Source organism: Lynx rufus, unplaced genomic scaffold (assembly GCF_022079265.1).
Source record: "Lynx rufus isolate CCGP_SWC_20201006 ecotype Redwood Valley unplaced genomic scaffold, mLynRuf1.p SCAF_3, whole genome shotgun sequence".
Lineage (NCBI taxonomy): Eukaryota > Metazoa > Chordata > Mammalia > Carnivora > Felidae > Lynx > Lynx rufus.
In genome coordinates, this window is record NW_025814845.1 from 44268160 (window position 1) to 44281785 (window position 13626).

A 13626-nucleotide genomic window follows, 5' to 3' on the forward strand; every position below is an offset into this window, starting at 1 on the left:
GTAAGGGAAATAAAGGCAAAAATAAACTATGGGGACTACATCAAAATAAAAAGTTTCTGCCCAAAGAAGGAAACAATAAATGAAGCTAAAAGTCAATCTACTGAATGGGAGAAGATATTTGCAAATTACATGTCCAGTAAAGGGTCAGTATCCAAAATCTATAAAGAACTTAGAAAACTCAACACCCAAACCAAAAAATTAGATTAAAAAATGGGCAGAAAACATGAACAGACATTTTTCCACAGAAAACATATAGATGACCAACAGACACATGAAAAGATGTTCATCATCACTCATGATTGGGGAAATTAAAATCAAAACTATAATGAGATATCACTTCAAACCTGTCTGAATACTAAAATAAAATACAGAAGAAACAATAGGTATTGGCAAGGATGTGGACAAAAAGGAATCCTCGTGCATGGTTGATGAGAATGCAAACTTGTGCAGTCACAGTGGTAAACAGTATGGAGGTTCCTCCCCAGCCCCCAAGTGACTATGTCTGTGTCTGTCTGTCTGACTGTGTGTCTGTGGAAGGTTTCATGTTCTTTCTTTTCTCTTAATCTCACCTCAGTTCTAAACCTGATTGCATTAACAAGAAGACTAATAAAGTTTCCTTCAGTTTGCGTGTTGAAAAGTTATATATATATATATATATATATATATATATATATGGTATATGGTATGGTATGGTATGATAGATAGATAGATAGATAAAAAAAAGTTAAAAAAGAACTACCTTATGACCTAGTAATCACACAATCACACTACTTGGTATTTACCCAAATAATACAAGAACACTAATTCAAAGAGATACCTGCACCCCTATGTTATGGTTATAGCAACATTATTACAATAGCCAAATTATGGAAACAGCCTTTGTCCATCAATAGATGAATAGATAAAGAAAAAGAAGTGATATCTATCTACTATATGATAGTAGATATATAGACACGCAAACTGAAGGGAAACTTTATTTAGTCTTCTTGTTAATGCAATCAATTTTAGAACTGAGGTGAGGTTAAGAGAAAAGAAATAACATGAAACCTTCCACAGACACACAATCAGACAGACACAGACACAGGCACTTGGGGGCTGGGGAAGGGGCTTCCACATCAGACCTTTCCCATCTTGGAGATGAAGTCATCACAGATTCAAGTAGTTCCTCCTTTTTCTTAGTCTTTTGCTCAATGTCTTCTCCAGTGAGTGGATGTGCATCTGTTCCTTTCTCAGGCTTACCTGGAAGGCCAAGGCCTTGACTTGGGCCTTACTGCACGCCTGAGTGATCTTGTCCTTTGCGAGCTGGAGTTTCTCCTCTGCGTGGGACTTCAGAGCCTGGTACCTCTGGCCTTCGTTTTCAATTCTGCTATGTAATCTTTGAGACACTTCTTCAGTGATTCTCCATTCATGGGATACCCCTTGATCATCTTCTTCTATTTCTCAAACCTCTTGAAGAGGTCAGAGGAAGACTTTTCCATGGAGCTCAGGTCCGCAGTGAGTTGGTCTTTTTCCTTCAGAATCATCTGGATCTCAGCTTTTGCAAGTTCCCTCTGTTTCTGAGCCTCCTCCATTGCCTGGTACACAATTCCTTCAAACCTGCCCATTATCTTCCCTATCTTCGGATTCTTTGCATGGAATGCCTCACACTGGCTCCTTAGCAACATGTTCTCCTCTCGCATGATTTCCACTGCTCTACCCACATCCTTCTAGCTATACTGTAGCAAGTCCATGATGGACCCCACGGGCAGCAGTGGACCCCTAGATCCAATGACATATCGAGGGGTGTCCAGCACGGGAGTACCTAGGGCTCCTGGGAAGTCAAGTACCCTTAGCTTCCCCTCAGGAGGGCTTACCCAGGAAGGCACGGCCATGTTCTGTGCACTTCTGGTCCCTGGAGCCACAGGCACCGGTGTGAGGACTATCCTTCAGGAATGGGTCAAACTTGAGTTACAAGGACTCTTTTCTCGGGTCTGACTTCTTAAATGAGGAACTCCCAAACTGCTCCAGATAATCTGCATTGGCTCCTGAGCCTCAGCTAGGTTTCTGAAGTGTTCCTCGACCAGGTCTGTGGCAGGCTCCAGTTCACGCCTAGGAGTAGGGGACACTGATGTACTGGCACAGTTGGCAGCTTCTTCCTTACCCACTGTGCCCAGGGTCCCTGAGGCGGTGTGCATCCCAGGTGTGTCATCTACCCAGGCTGAAGGCACCTTATGGCTTGGAGGGAAGTGCCCTGTGGCCTCCAGACCAGCATGCAGATGCCTGGCCACAGGCCCTGCTGGCCTATTCTGGGGGCTGGGCCTCTCCTCCACTTTCAAATGACTTAAAGTTCAGGTCATCCAGCTTGTTTCAGTCCAGGTTGTAAGACCCCTGGAGAAGGGGAATGGGCCCCACACCCACCTCCTCAGGTGCATTTTCCTGCCTTGCCTCTGGTATCCTAGAAGGAGGCTTAAGGCCACGTCTTTTCTTCAGTTTCCTTGTGGGGGCAAACTTTTGCTGATGACATTGTCAGAGAAATCAAATTCCAGCCCTATGGCCGGCTCCTCCAAGAGGTGGCCCTTTGTCCATCAGCTTCTTCCTTCTGAGGACTTGGGGATGTGGCCCCTCCAGGCTTCAGAGGGCTGGTCAGGATAATGTTCCCAGAACCAGAAGTGTCTTCAGGGCTGGCTGGCCTCACCAGGCATGTCTATGAGGGGCCCTTCTTCACATACTCCTTTGGGGTGAGTACCAGGGAGCAAAGTAGCCATGCCTGAGGAAGCAGTGAGCAGGTTTGAGCTTTCTCTGGCAGCTCTGTGAGTGTCTTCTGTTCTGTCTTGAGGAGGCAGCTGGGAAGGGGCTTCTAGGATTTCAGAGGTGGATATAAAACTTTTCTCTAATTCCATTCTATATATATATATATATATATATATATATATATGTAATATTATTCAGACATAAAAAAGAATGAAATATGGCCATTCCCAATGACAAAGATGAAGTTAGAAAGTATAATGCTAGGTGAAATAAGTCAGAGAAAGACATATACCATATGATTTCACTCATATGTGGAATTTAAGAAACAATACACACAAACAAAGGGAAAATGAGAGAGAAAAATCAAGAAACCGACTCTTTTTTTTAAGTTTATTTATTTTGAGAGAGAGAGAGCATGAGTGGAGGGGGGGTGGCAGAGAGAATGAGAGAGACAGAGAGAGACAGACAGAGAGAGAGAGAGAGAGAGAGAGAGAGAGAGAAATACCAAGCAGGCTCTATGGTCAGCAAGGAGCCTGACTCACGGCTCAACTGTGAGATCATGACTTGAGCTAAAACCAAGAGTCTGACGCTTAACTGACTGAGTCATCCAGGCGCACCCCTGTAGATTATTAATTATAAAGAACAAACTGATGGTTACCAGGGGGGACGGGGGTGTATGGAGAGAGGTAATGGGGATTAAGGAGCATACTTATCATGAGGAGCACTGGGTGATGTATGGAAGTGTTGCTTCCGTATCATACAGCTGAAACTAATAGAACACTGTCTGTTAACTGACTGGAATTAAAATAAAAGCTTAAAAAAAAGCATAGGCACATTTAATTTGGCTCCTGGTATAAACAAATAAATGAATAAATAAAAATAAATAAACAGAAAAAGCTATAATGGTTTATACCCTAAATTCCATGTAGGGTATATATAGTATCCGTAGTACCCTGGCTGCCATTCTATCTAATGAGCTTCTGCCCAAATAAATCTAAGAGGGCAGGCATGGATCTGCTCTTCCCTCAGTCAGTCTCAATTCCCATGTGCTTCTCATCATCTGAGAACCTCACTATCCTGAGTAATAAAGATACTTATTTTTCATACTGTTTGACTCTCAGATCTAAGGCATTCTGGTGTTCAACTGAAGAGACAATAACAGAAAAAAATTCCCTGTGTAGACTTATTAGAGAATTTGTATCTCTTTCTAAGATGATATTGACTATACATTTTTTGTTTTTGGTTTTGACACCAGTTGCTGAATTTAGATCCTAAAACTTCTAATATTAGCCCAATTCTGGGGTGACTTTCTTATCTCTTGGTTTTTATTATTTAAAGCATTTTTGGTTTGGTAATATAGAAGCATGTGATTTTATCCAGGCATGTCACTACCTGGCAAAGGGTAGATTCTAAATAAATTATTGCTTAGGATAAATGCTAAATGCATACATATAAGTTAGCTAGGGCGTTTCCTAACACTGGAATTTAGGGTCTGAGCTGCGTCATAGTGATGATAACAAAGGAAGAAAAGGGGGCCGTGTCAGCAGATAAAGGAATTTTGAGCCATTATTTCTGAAAGTCATAGCAGGAAATCTTCAAAGTGACATATATGGAGACTGATCATCAAGGAAAGACCTGTAACAGTGGGGATGGAAAGGATAAACTGAAATGTAGAAGGTCAGCAAAAATGAATTAGGAAATGTCAGGGTACAACCAGGTCTTTAGAAAGAACAGAAGAAGCAAAGAGATAAAAGACGGAGACAAAGAGAGACAGGATTTTCAGTTTGGGTAGATATTTTCCAAGAGGGGATATGAATAAAGGTCTTAAGATGTTGATGGAAATATGGATGTATTGTTTATTTATTTTATTTTATTCTATTTCATTTTTATTGAAGTACAGTTGAAATGGAAAAATAAATATGAATGTATTTTCCAAATTTTTCAGTAGCAACACATGAAATTATACATGATTACTTACACTTGAATTACATCTCCACAAAACAGAATACTTATGGGATTCAAAACACCAAATGATTATTTTAGAGTAAGTGGGGTGGCTTTAGACTAATTAAATGAAGTAAATCAGATTCTGAAAGAAGCTATTGGTAAAATGAAAATTTATTCTTCAAGAAGTAGTTGAGAAGTGAAAGTGTGTGTAACTGCATGTATTTGAGGCTGTGCCAACGTCTTACAAGCTTGAGCTTTAGGCAAGTTACTGAACTCCTCTAAATGTCACTTTGCTAGTCTACAAATAAATATATTTATTTTTGTTTTGTAATTTTGCAGTGAAGGATAGATGAAGTAATAATTCTAAACTCCAGCTCAGCACCTGACCCATACGCACTGCTCTAAATATGATGCAGCGGCCACAGTGATGGTATCACCGTGGCCCCGAAATAGTTCCTGAACATGAACTAAATTCTAATTCTAAATTCTAATTCTAATTCCATTCCTGCACTAAGGTCTCTTCTAGTTAGGGAATTTCTGTCACATTGACCTATACTCCCCTAGCCCAAGGTCTTTTTTGAGAACTTTTGCATACATAGGATGATATATGTGATAGCTCTCCCTTTAATTTTATTAGGATTGATCTTGACTATTTTCTTAGTTTTGTCTGGCTGTAATAGCAAGTTTCTCTCACCCACCCGCCCTCAGCTCTTTGTCTCCTTTTTTTTCTGGAGACTTATTACTCATCTTCCCCTTTCTCATACTCCACCATTTCTCTGTCATCCTACTCTCAGCTCTTGAAATTCCTCCTTGCTTAGCTGAAGAATTTAAAGCAAATAATAATAATAATTAAAATACCCACAGATTCCCACATTCACATTTATTTTTCTATTCTCATCTATATCCATGAATGTGGTGTAGTAGTGAATGAACTCTTGCTCCAATCTCAAGCTAATCCTTCAGTCTGAGCTTGATTTCTTGTTCCAGGTCAACTCTCCAGCAGTTCTCTCCTCTAGTATCTAACATCACAATTTCTTTCCTCTCTTCTGGATCAATCCTATTAGCAGACAAACATGCTCTTGTTTTTCCCATATTACAAAAGTGATATTGATTCTCATTCTTCTTTTAGTTGTTTCTTCATGTTCAAGCTCATGTTTGTAGCAAAATTCTTTACAAGAGTTGCCTGTATTTACTGCCCTAAATTTTTCTTCTCTTAACCTCTTTTAAACTTACCCAAGTTAGTTTTCTGTTTCCTTTTAAAACCAGTCTTTTCAATTGGAGCAGTGATCTCCATGTTAATAAAGTCATTTCTTGGTCCTTGTCTTAATAGAAGATGGCAGCCAATGACATATTGGTTGGTCACTCTCCCTTTTTTTCTTTCTCTGGATTTTAGGTTGGCAAACTTCCTCAGAGATTGCTCCTTCCCTGCTTCCTTTTCTGGTTTTCCTTCCCTGATCCTTTAATGTCAGAGTGGTCCAGGTCTCTCTTTTGTCTACTCATCTTCTGATTTATGCTCACTTCTCTGTTAATTTCATCCACTCTAATGGCTATCCACATTGTGTGCTTGTCTCAAACATTTATCTCCATGGTGCACCACTCTCCTGAGCTGCAAATATCCATCCCCCTACTTTGACAACTCCACTTAGATGTCTGAAAGATCTTTCAAACCCAGTATGTCTAATATTAAATTAAATCCTTCCTCCACCATTCAAAACTCTGCTTCTCTCACAAACTTTTTAAATCACTATTGCTGATAGTTCCATCTTTCCAGAATAATTCTATGGCCTCTTCTGTTATACTTGGTAATGACTAAAGTTCATATGATGTTTTAGAAGCTCTGTTTGATCTGGCCTTTCCTATCCTAAATCCTCTTCTACTACTCTTGCTTACTGACTCTGCTCCTATCAAACTGACCTCATTGTAAACCTCTCACAGAGAGCCTTCATACTCCCCCTTCCTGGGATTGCTTTCTACCATTCCACCCTTCTCATCTCCTATAAAGTCATGGTTCACATGTCACTTTCTCAGTGAAGATTGCTTTGATCATCTTATTTGTAATTGTGCCATCCCATCTCCAACATTCCACATCCCTCTCATTCTGCACCTTTTTATTTTATATTCTAGAAACTACCACTTTGTAATATATCCATGGAAATTTATTTATTACACCTACTACTTTTTATTTCTGTGTCCTTCAACTAGGACATGAGCTCCATAAGACATGGATGACTTTCCTTTTTGTTCTCAGATTCCTAGAAGAGTGCTCAAAACACATGGTAGATGTTCAATAAAAAATTGTTGAGCAAATGAATAAAGTAGTGGCTCAGACAGACTTTTCTTATGTTATTAAAAAGTAAATAATGGTAGAGCAGAAAACAATTATAAACTGACTATGCATCTCTTTGCATTGAAGAGCTGAAGATGTTTTGAGATTGTATAGAAAGAAATCAGTACAAAGTTCCATTTTCTCATGGCATCTAATATTTATAAAATATAACTTCTGGAAGCATTACACATTTATTAACATGCATTTTGCCTCAAAATTTTTTTATTTCATAACTTAATATATACCAATAAATATTTACTCTTGAAGCCCCTTTATGGACTTAAAGAATTTCATTTGGATTAATGTTTAATTCCAAAGCTACTATTGTCTCAAAACAGGAAAGTCTAATTCTAATTCTACATACATACATACATAATACATACATACATGCAATCTAAAACTAAATATCAGAACCTTAGAAACTAGTCCTAGAAAAACTTTAAATACCACAAGCCATAAAAATTCAGATTATATAACATACCTAGGCATTTAAAATTTTAAATATAAATGTTACCTTATAATAAATATTTTTTCTTTTTTTTAAATTAACTTATTATTTTTTCTTTTTTTAAAAAAATTACACCCAATTAGTGCAACAATTATTTCAGGAGTAGATTCCTTAGTGCGCCATACCCATTTAGCTCATCCCCCCTTCCACAACCCCTCTAGCAACCCTCAGTTTGTTCTCCATATTTATGAGTCTCTTCTGCTTTGTCCCCCTCTCTGTTTTTATATTATTTTTGTTTCCCTTCCCTTATGTTCATCTGTTGTGTCTCTTAAAGTCCTCATATGAGTCAAGTCATATGATTTTTGTCTTTCTTTGACTAATTTCACTTAGCATAATATCCTCCAGTTCCATCCACATAGTTGCAAATGGCAAGATTTCATTCTTTTTGATTGCCGAATAATAATCCATTGTATATATGTATACCACATTTTCTTTATCCATTCATCCATCGATGGGCGTTTGGGCTCTTTCCATACTTTGGCTATTGTTGATAGTGCTGCTATAAACATGGGGGGTGCAGGTGTCCCTTCAAAACAGCACACCTGTATCCCATGGATAAATGCCTAGTAGTGCAATTGCTGGGTCCAAAGGGTAGTTCTATTTTTAGTTTTTTGAGGAACCTCCATACTGTTTTCCAGAGTGGCTGCACCAGCTTGCATTCCCCCAACAATGCAAAAGAGATCCTCTTTCTCTGCATCCTTACCAACATCTGTTGTTGCCTGAGTTGTTAATATTAGCCATTCTGACAGGTGTAAGGTGATATCTCATAGTGGTTTTGATTTGTGTTTCCCTAATGATGAGTGATGTTGAGCATTTTTTCATGTGTCGGTTGGCTATGGATGTCTTATTTGGAGAAGTGTCTATTCATGGCTTTTGCACATTTCTTCACTGGATTCTTTGTTTTTTGGGTGTTGATTTTGATAAGTTCTTTATAGATTTTGGATATTAACCCTTTATCTGATATGTCATTTGCAAATATCTTCTCCCATTCTGTCGGTTGCCTTTTAGTTTTGCTGATTGTTTCCTTCACTGTGCAGAAGCTTTTTATTTTGATGAGGTCCCAGTAGTTCATTTTTGCTTTTGTTTCCCTTGCCTCCAGAGATGCATTGAGTAAGAAGTTGCAGCGGCCAATATCAGAGAGTTTTTTGCCTGCTTTCTCCTCAAGGATTTTGATGGCTTCCTGTCTTACATTGAGGTCTTTCATCCATTTTGAGTTTATTTTTGTGCATGGTGTAAGAAAGTGGTCCAGGTTCATTCTTCTGCATGTCGCTGTCCAGTTTTCCCAGCACCACTTGCTGAAGAGACTGTCTTTATTCCATTGGATATTCTTTCCTTCTTTGTCAAAGACTAGTTGGCCATACGTTTGTGAGTCCATTTCTGGGGTCGCTATTCTGTTCCATTGATCTGAGTGTCTGTTCTCGTGCCAGTACCATACTGTTTTGATGATTACAGCTTTGTAGTATAGCTTGAAGTCTGGGATTGTGATGCCTCCTGCTTTGGTTTTCTTTTTCAAGATTGCTTTGGCTATTCGGAGTCTTTTCTGGTTCCACACAAATTTTAGGATTATTTGTCCTAGCTCTGTGAAGAATGCTGGTGTTACTTTGATAAGGATTGCATTGAATATGTAGATTGCTTTGGGTAATATTGACATTTTAACAATATTTGTTCTTCCTATCCAGGAACATGGAGCCTTTTTACACTTTTCTTGTGTCTTCTTCAATTTCTTTCATAAGCTTTCTATAGTTTTCAGTGTATAGATTTTTCACCTCTTTGGTTAGATTTATTCCTAGGTATTTTATTGTTTTTTTGCAACTGTAAATGGTATCAATTCCTTGATTTCTCTTTCTTGCACTTCATTGTGGTGTATAGGAATGCAACCGATTTCTGTGCATTGATTTTATATCCTGAAACTTTGCTGAATTCATGTATCAATTCTAGCAGTTTTTGGTGGAATCTTTTGGGGTTTTCATATACAGTATCATGTCATCTACAAATAGTGAAAATTTGACCTCCTCCTGGCCGATTTGGATGCCTTTATTGCTTTGTGTTGTCTGATTGCAGAGACTAAGACTTCCAATACTATGTTGAATTACAGTGGCGAGAGCAGACATCTCTGTCTTGTTCCTGACCTTAGGGGGAAAGCTCTCACTTTTCCCCATTGAGGATGATATTAGCATTGGGTCGTTCATATATGGCTTTTATGATCTCGAGGTATGCTCCTTCTATCCCTACTTTCTTGAGGGTTTTTATCAAGAAAGGATAGTGTATTTTGTCAAATGCTTTATCTGCATCTATTGAGAGGATCATATGGTTCTTGTCCTTTCTCTTATTGATGTGATGAATCATGTTAATTGTTTTGCAGATATTGAACTAGCCCTGCATCCCAGGTATAAATCCCGCTTGGTCATGGTGAATAATTTTTTTTTTTTTTTAATTTTTTCAACGTTTATTTATTTTTGGGACAGAGAGAGACAGAGCATGAACGGGGGAGGGGCAGAGAGAGAGGGAGACACAGAATCGGAAACAGGCTCCAGGCTCCGAGCCATCAGCTCAGAGCCCGACGCGGGGCTCGAACTCACGGACCGCGAGATCGTGACCTGGCTGAAGCCGGACGCTTAACCGACTGCGCCACCCAGGCGCCCCGGTGAATAATTTTTTTAATGTATTGTTGGATCTGGTTGGCTAATATCTTGTTGAAGATTTTTGCACCCGTGTTCATCAGGGAAATTGGTCTATAGTTCTTTTTAGTGGGGTGCCTGTCTAGTTTTGGAATCAAGGTAACGTTGGCCTCATAGAAAGAGTTTGGAAGTTATCCCTCCATTTCTATTTTCTGGAACACCTTCAAGAGAATAGTTGTTAACTCTTCCTTAAATGTTTGGTAGAATTACCCTGGAAAGCCATCTGGCCCTGGACTCCTGTTTTTTGGCAGATTTTTGATTACTAATTCGATTTCCTTACTGGTTATGGGTCTGTTCAAATTTTCTATTTCTTCCTGTTTCAGTTTTGGTAGTGTATATGTTTCTAGGAATTTGTCCATTTCTTCCAGATTGCCCATTGTATTGGCATATAATTGCTCATAATATTCTCTTATAGTTGTTTTTATTCCTGCTGTGTTTATTGTGATCTCTCCTCTTTCATTCTTGATTTTATTTATTTGGGTCCTTTCTTTTTTCTTTTTGATCAAACTGGCCAGTGGTTTATCAATTTTGTTAATTCTTTCAAAGAACGAGCTTCTGGTTTCATTAATGTGTTCTACTGCTTTTTTGGTTTCAATAGCATTAATTTCTGCTCTAATCTTTATTATTTCCTGTCTTCTGCTGGGTTTGGGGTGTAATTTGCTGTTCTTTTTCCAGCTCCTTAAGGCGTAAGGTTAGGTTGTGTATCTGAGATCTTTCTTCCTTGTTTAGGAAGGCCTGGATTGCTGTACACTTTCCTCTGATGACACCTTTGTTGCGTCCCAGAGGTTTTGGGTTGTGGTGTTATCTTTTCATTGACTTCCATATACTTTTTAATTTCCTCTTTAACTTCTTTTTTGGCCCATTCATTCTTTAGTAAGATGTTCTTCAGTTTCCAGGTATTTGTTACCTTTCCAATTTTTTTCTTGTGGTTGATTTCGAGTTTCATAGGGTTGTGGTCTAAAAATATGCACGGTATGATCTTGATCTTTTTGCACTTACTTAGGGCTGATTTGTGTCCCAGCATGTGGTCTATTCTGGAGAACGTTCCATGTGCACTGGAGAAGAATGTATATTCTGATGCTTTAGGGTGAAATGTTCTGAATATCCATTAAGTCCATCTGGTCCAGTGTGTCATTCAAAGCCATTTTTTCCTTGTTGATTTTTTTATTAGATGATCTGTCCATTGCTGTGAGTGGGGTTTTGAATTCTCCTACTATTATGGTATTACTGTCAATGAGCTTCTTTGTGTTTGTGATTAATTGTTTTATATATTTTGGTGTCCCACATTTGGCAAATAAATGTTTACAATTGTTAGGTCTTCTTGGTGGATAGACCCCTTGATTATGATATAATGCCCCTCTGCATCTCTTGATACAGTCTTTATTTTAAAGTCTAGATTGTCTGATATAAGTATGGCTTCTCCGGCTTTCTTTTGTTGACCATTAGCATGATAGATGGTTCTCCATCCCCTTACTTCCAATCTGAAGGTGTCTCAAAGTCTAAAGTGGGTCTCTTGTAAATAGCATATAGATGGATCTTGTTTTCTTATCCATTCTGTTACCGTATGTCTTTTGATTGGAGCATTGAGTCCATTGACGTTTAGAGTGTATACTGAAAGATATGAATTTATTGCCATTATGATGCTTGTAGAGTTGGAGTTTCTGGTGTTGTTCTCTGGGCCTTTCTAATCTTTCTTTTGATATTTATTTATTTATTTATTTATTTATTTATTTATTTATTTCTGTCCCTCTCTCTATATATATGAGTTTTTTTTTTTCATCTTTTCTCCCCTCAGAGACTCCCCCTTAAAATTTCTTGCTGGGCTGGTTTAGTGGTCACAAACTGCTTTAATTTTTGCCTGTCTGGGAAACTTTTTATCTCTCCTATTTTGAATGACAGCCTTGCTGGATAAAGAATCCTTGGCTGCATATTTTTCTGCTTCAGCACAATGAATATATCCCGTGACTCCCTTCTGGCCTGCCAAGTTTCTGTGGATAGGTCTGCTGCAACCTGATCTGTCTTCCCTTGTAGTTTAGGGACTTTTTTTCCCTTGCTGCTTTCATGATTCTCTCCTTGCCTGAGTATTTTGTGAATTTGACTATGATATGCCTTGTTGGTGGTCGGTTTTGTTGAATCTAATGGGGCCCTCTGTGTTTCCTGGATTTTGATGTCTGTGTCTTTCCCCAGGTTAGGAAAGTTTTCTGCTATGATTTGCTCCCATAACCCTTCTACCCCTATTTCTCTCTCTTCCTCTTCGGGACCCCTATGATCGGATGTTGTTCCTTTTAATGAGTCACTGATATCTTAAATCTTAAATTGTGCTCTTTTGCCTTAATCTTCCTCTTTTTTTCTGCTTCGTTATTCTCTAAGTTTGTCCTCTATATCACTGATTCTCTGTTCTGCCTCATCCGTCCTTGCTGCCACTGCATCTATCTGTGATTGCAGCTCAGTTATAGGATTTTTCATTTCATTCTATTTTTTACTTCTTTTATCTCTGCAGAAAGTGTTTCTAATCTATTTTTGACTCCAGCTAGTATTCTTATCATCGTGATTCTAAATTTTGGTTCAGACATCTTGCTTGTGTCTGCGTTGGTTAAATTCCTGGCTGTCATTTCTTTGTGTTCTTTCTTTTGGGGTGAATTCCTTCGTTTTGTCATTTTGAAGGGAGAAAAGGAATTAATGAGGTAGAAAAATCAAAATTAAAAAAAATGTTAAAATTTAAAATTTAAAAATTAAAAAATTTAAAAAAAATTATTTTTTAATTTTTAATTAAATAAAATAAAATTTAATTAAATAAAAAATTAAAATTAAAAAATTAAAAACACTCACAAGAAAACAAAATCTAATAAATTATGCTAGATTCTAGGTGTGTTTTGGTATGGGTGTTGAAAGTGGTTTGACAGATTAGAGAAAAAAAGGGGGGGAGAAATCGTTTCAAAATTTGTAAAAATGAATACACTGAACAAGACTAAAATGAGATGATGGGAGTAGAATAGAATTTGAAAAAAATTACACAAAAGTAAAGAATATAGTAGAAAAAAATTAAAGAAAAATATTTTTAATAAAAATTAAAAGTAAAAATGAGTTTTTGTTTGTATTCAAGAAAAGGAAAGAAATGAAAAAGAAAAAAATCATTTGAAAATTTGAAAAAGTGAATACAGTGTAGTAGACTAAAATAAAATGATGGAAGTAAAACAGAATTTGAAAAAAATTACATAAAAGTAAAAAAATATAGTAAAAATTTTAAACAAAAATATTTTAATACAAATTGAAAGTAAAAATGAAGTGTTTCACTTCCTGCATTTAAGTAAAAGAAAATAAACAAAAAATAGAAAAAAGAAAACAAGAAACTTGTTTGAAAATTTGAAAAGGTGAATACACTGAAGTAGACTAAAATAGAATGATGTAAGTAAGATAGAATTTGAAAAATTACACAA

At 37.5% G+C, this 13626-nt stretch overlaps 1 pseudogene; it reads right to left on the reverse strand.

Moving 5' to 3' along the window:
• Positions 1-1115: 1115 nt before the first annotated feature.
• On the reverse strand, positions 1116-2879 carry LOC124521059 (transforming acidic coiled-coil-containing protein 3-like; annotated as a pseudogene).
• Between the last annotated feature and the right edge of the window lie 10747 nt (positions 2880-13626).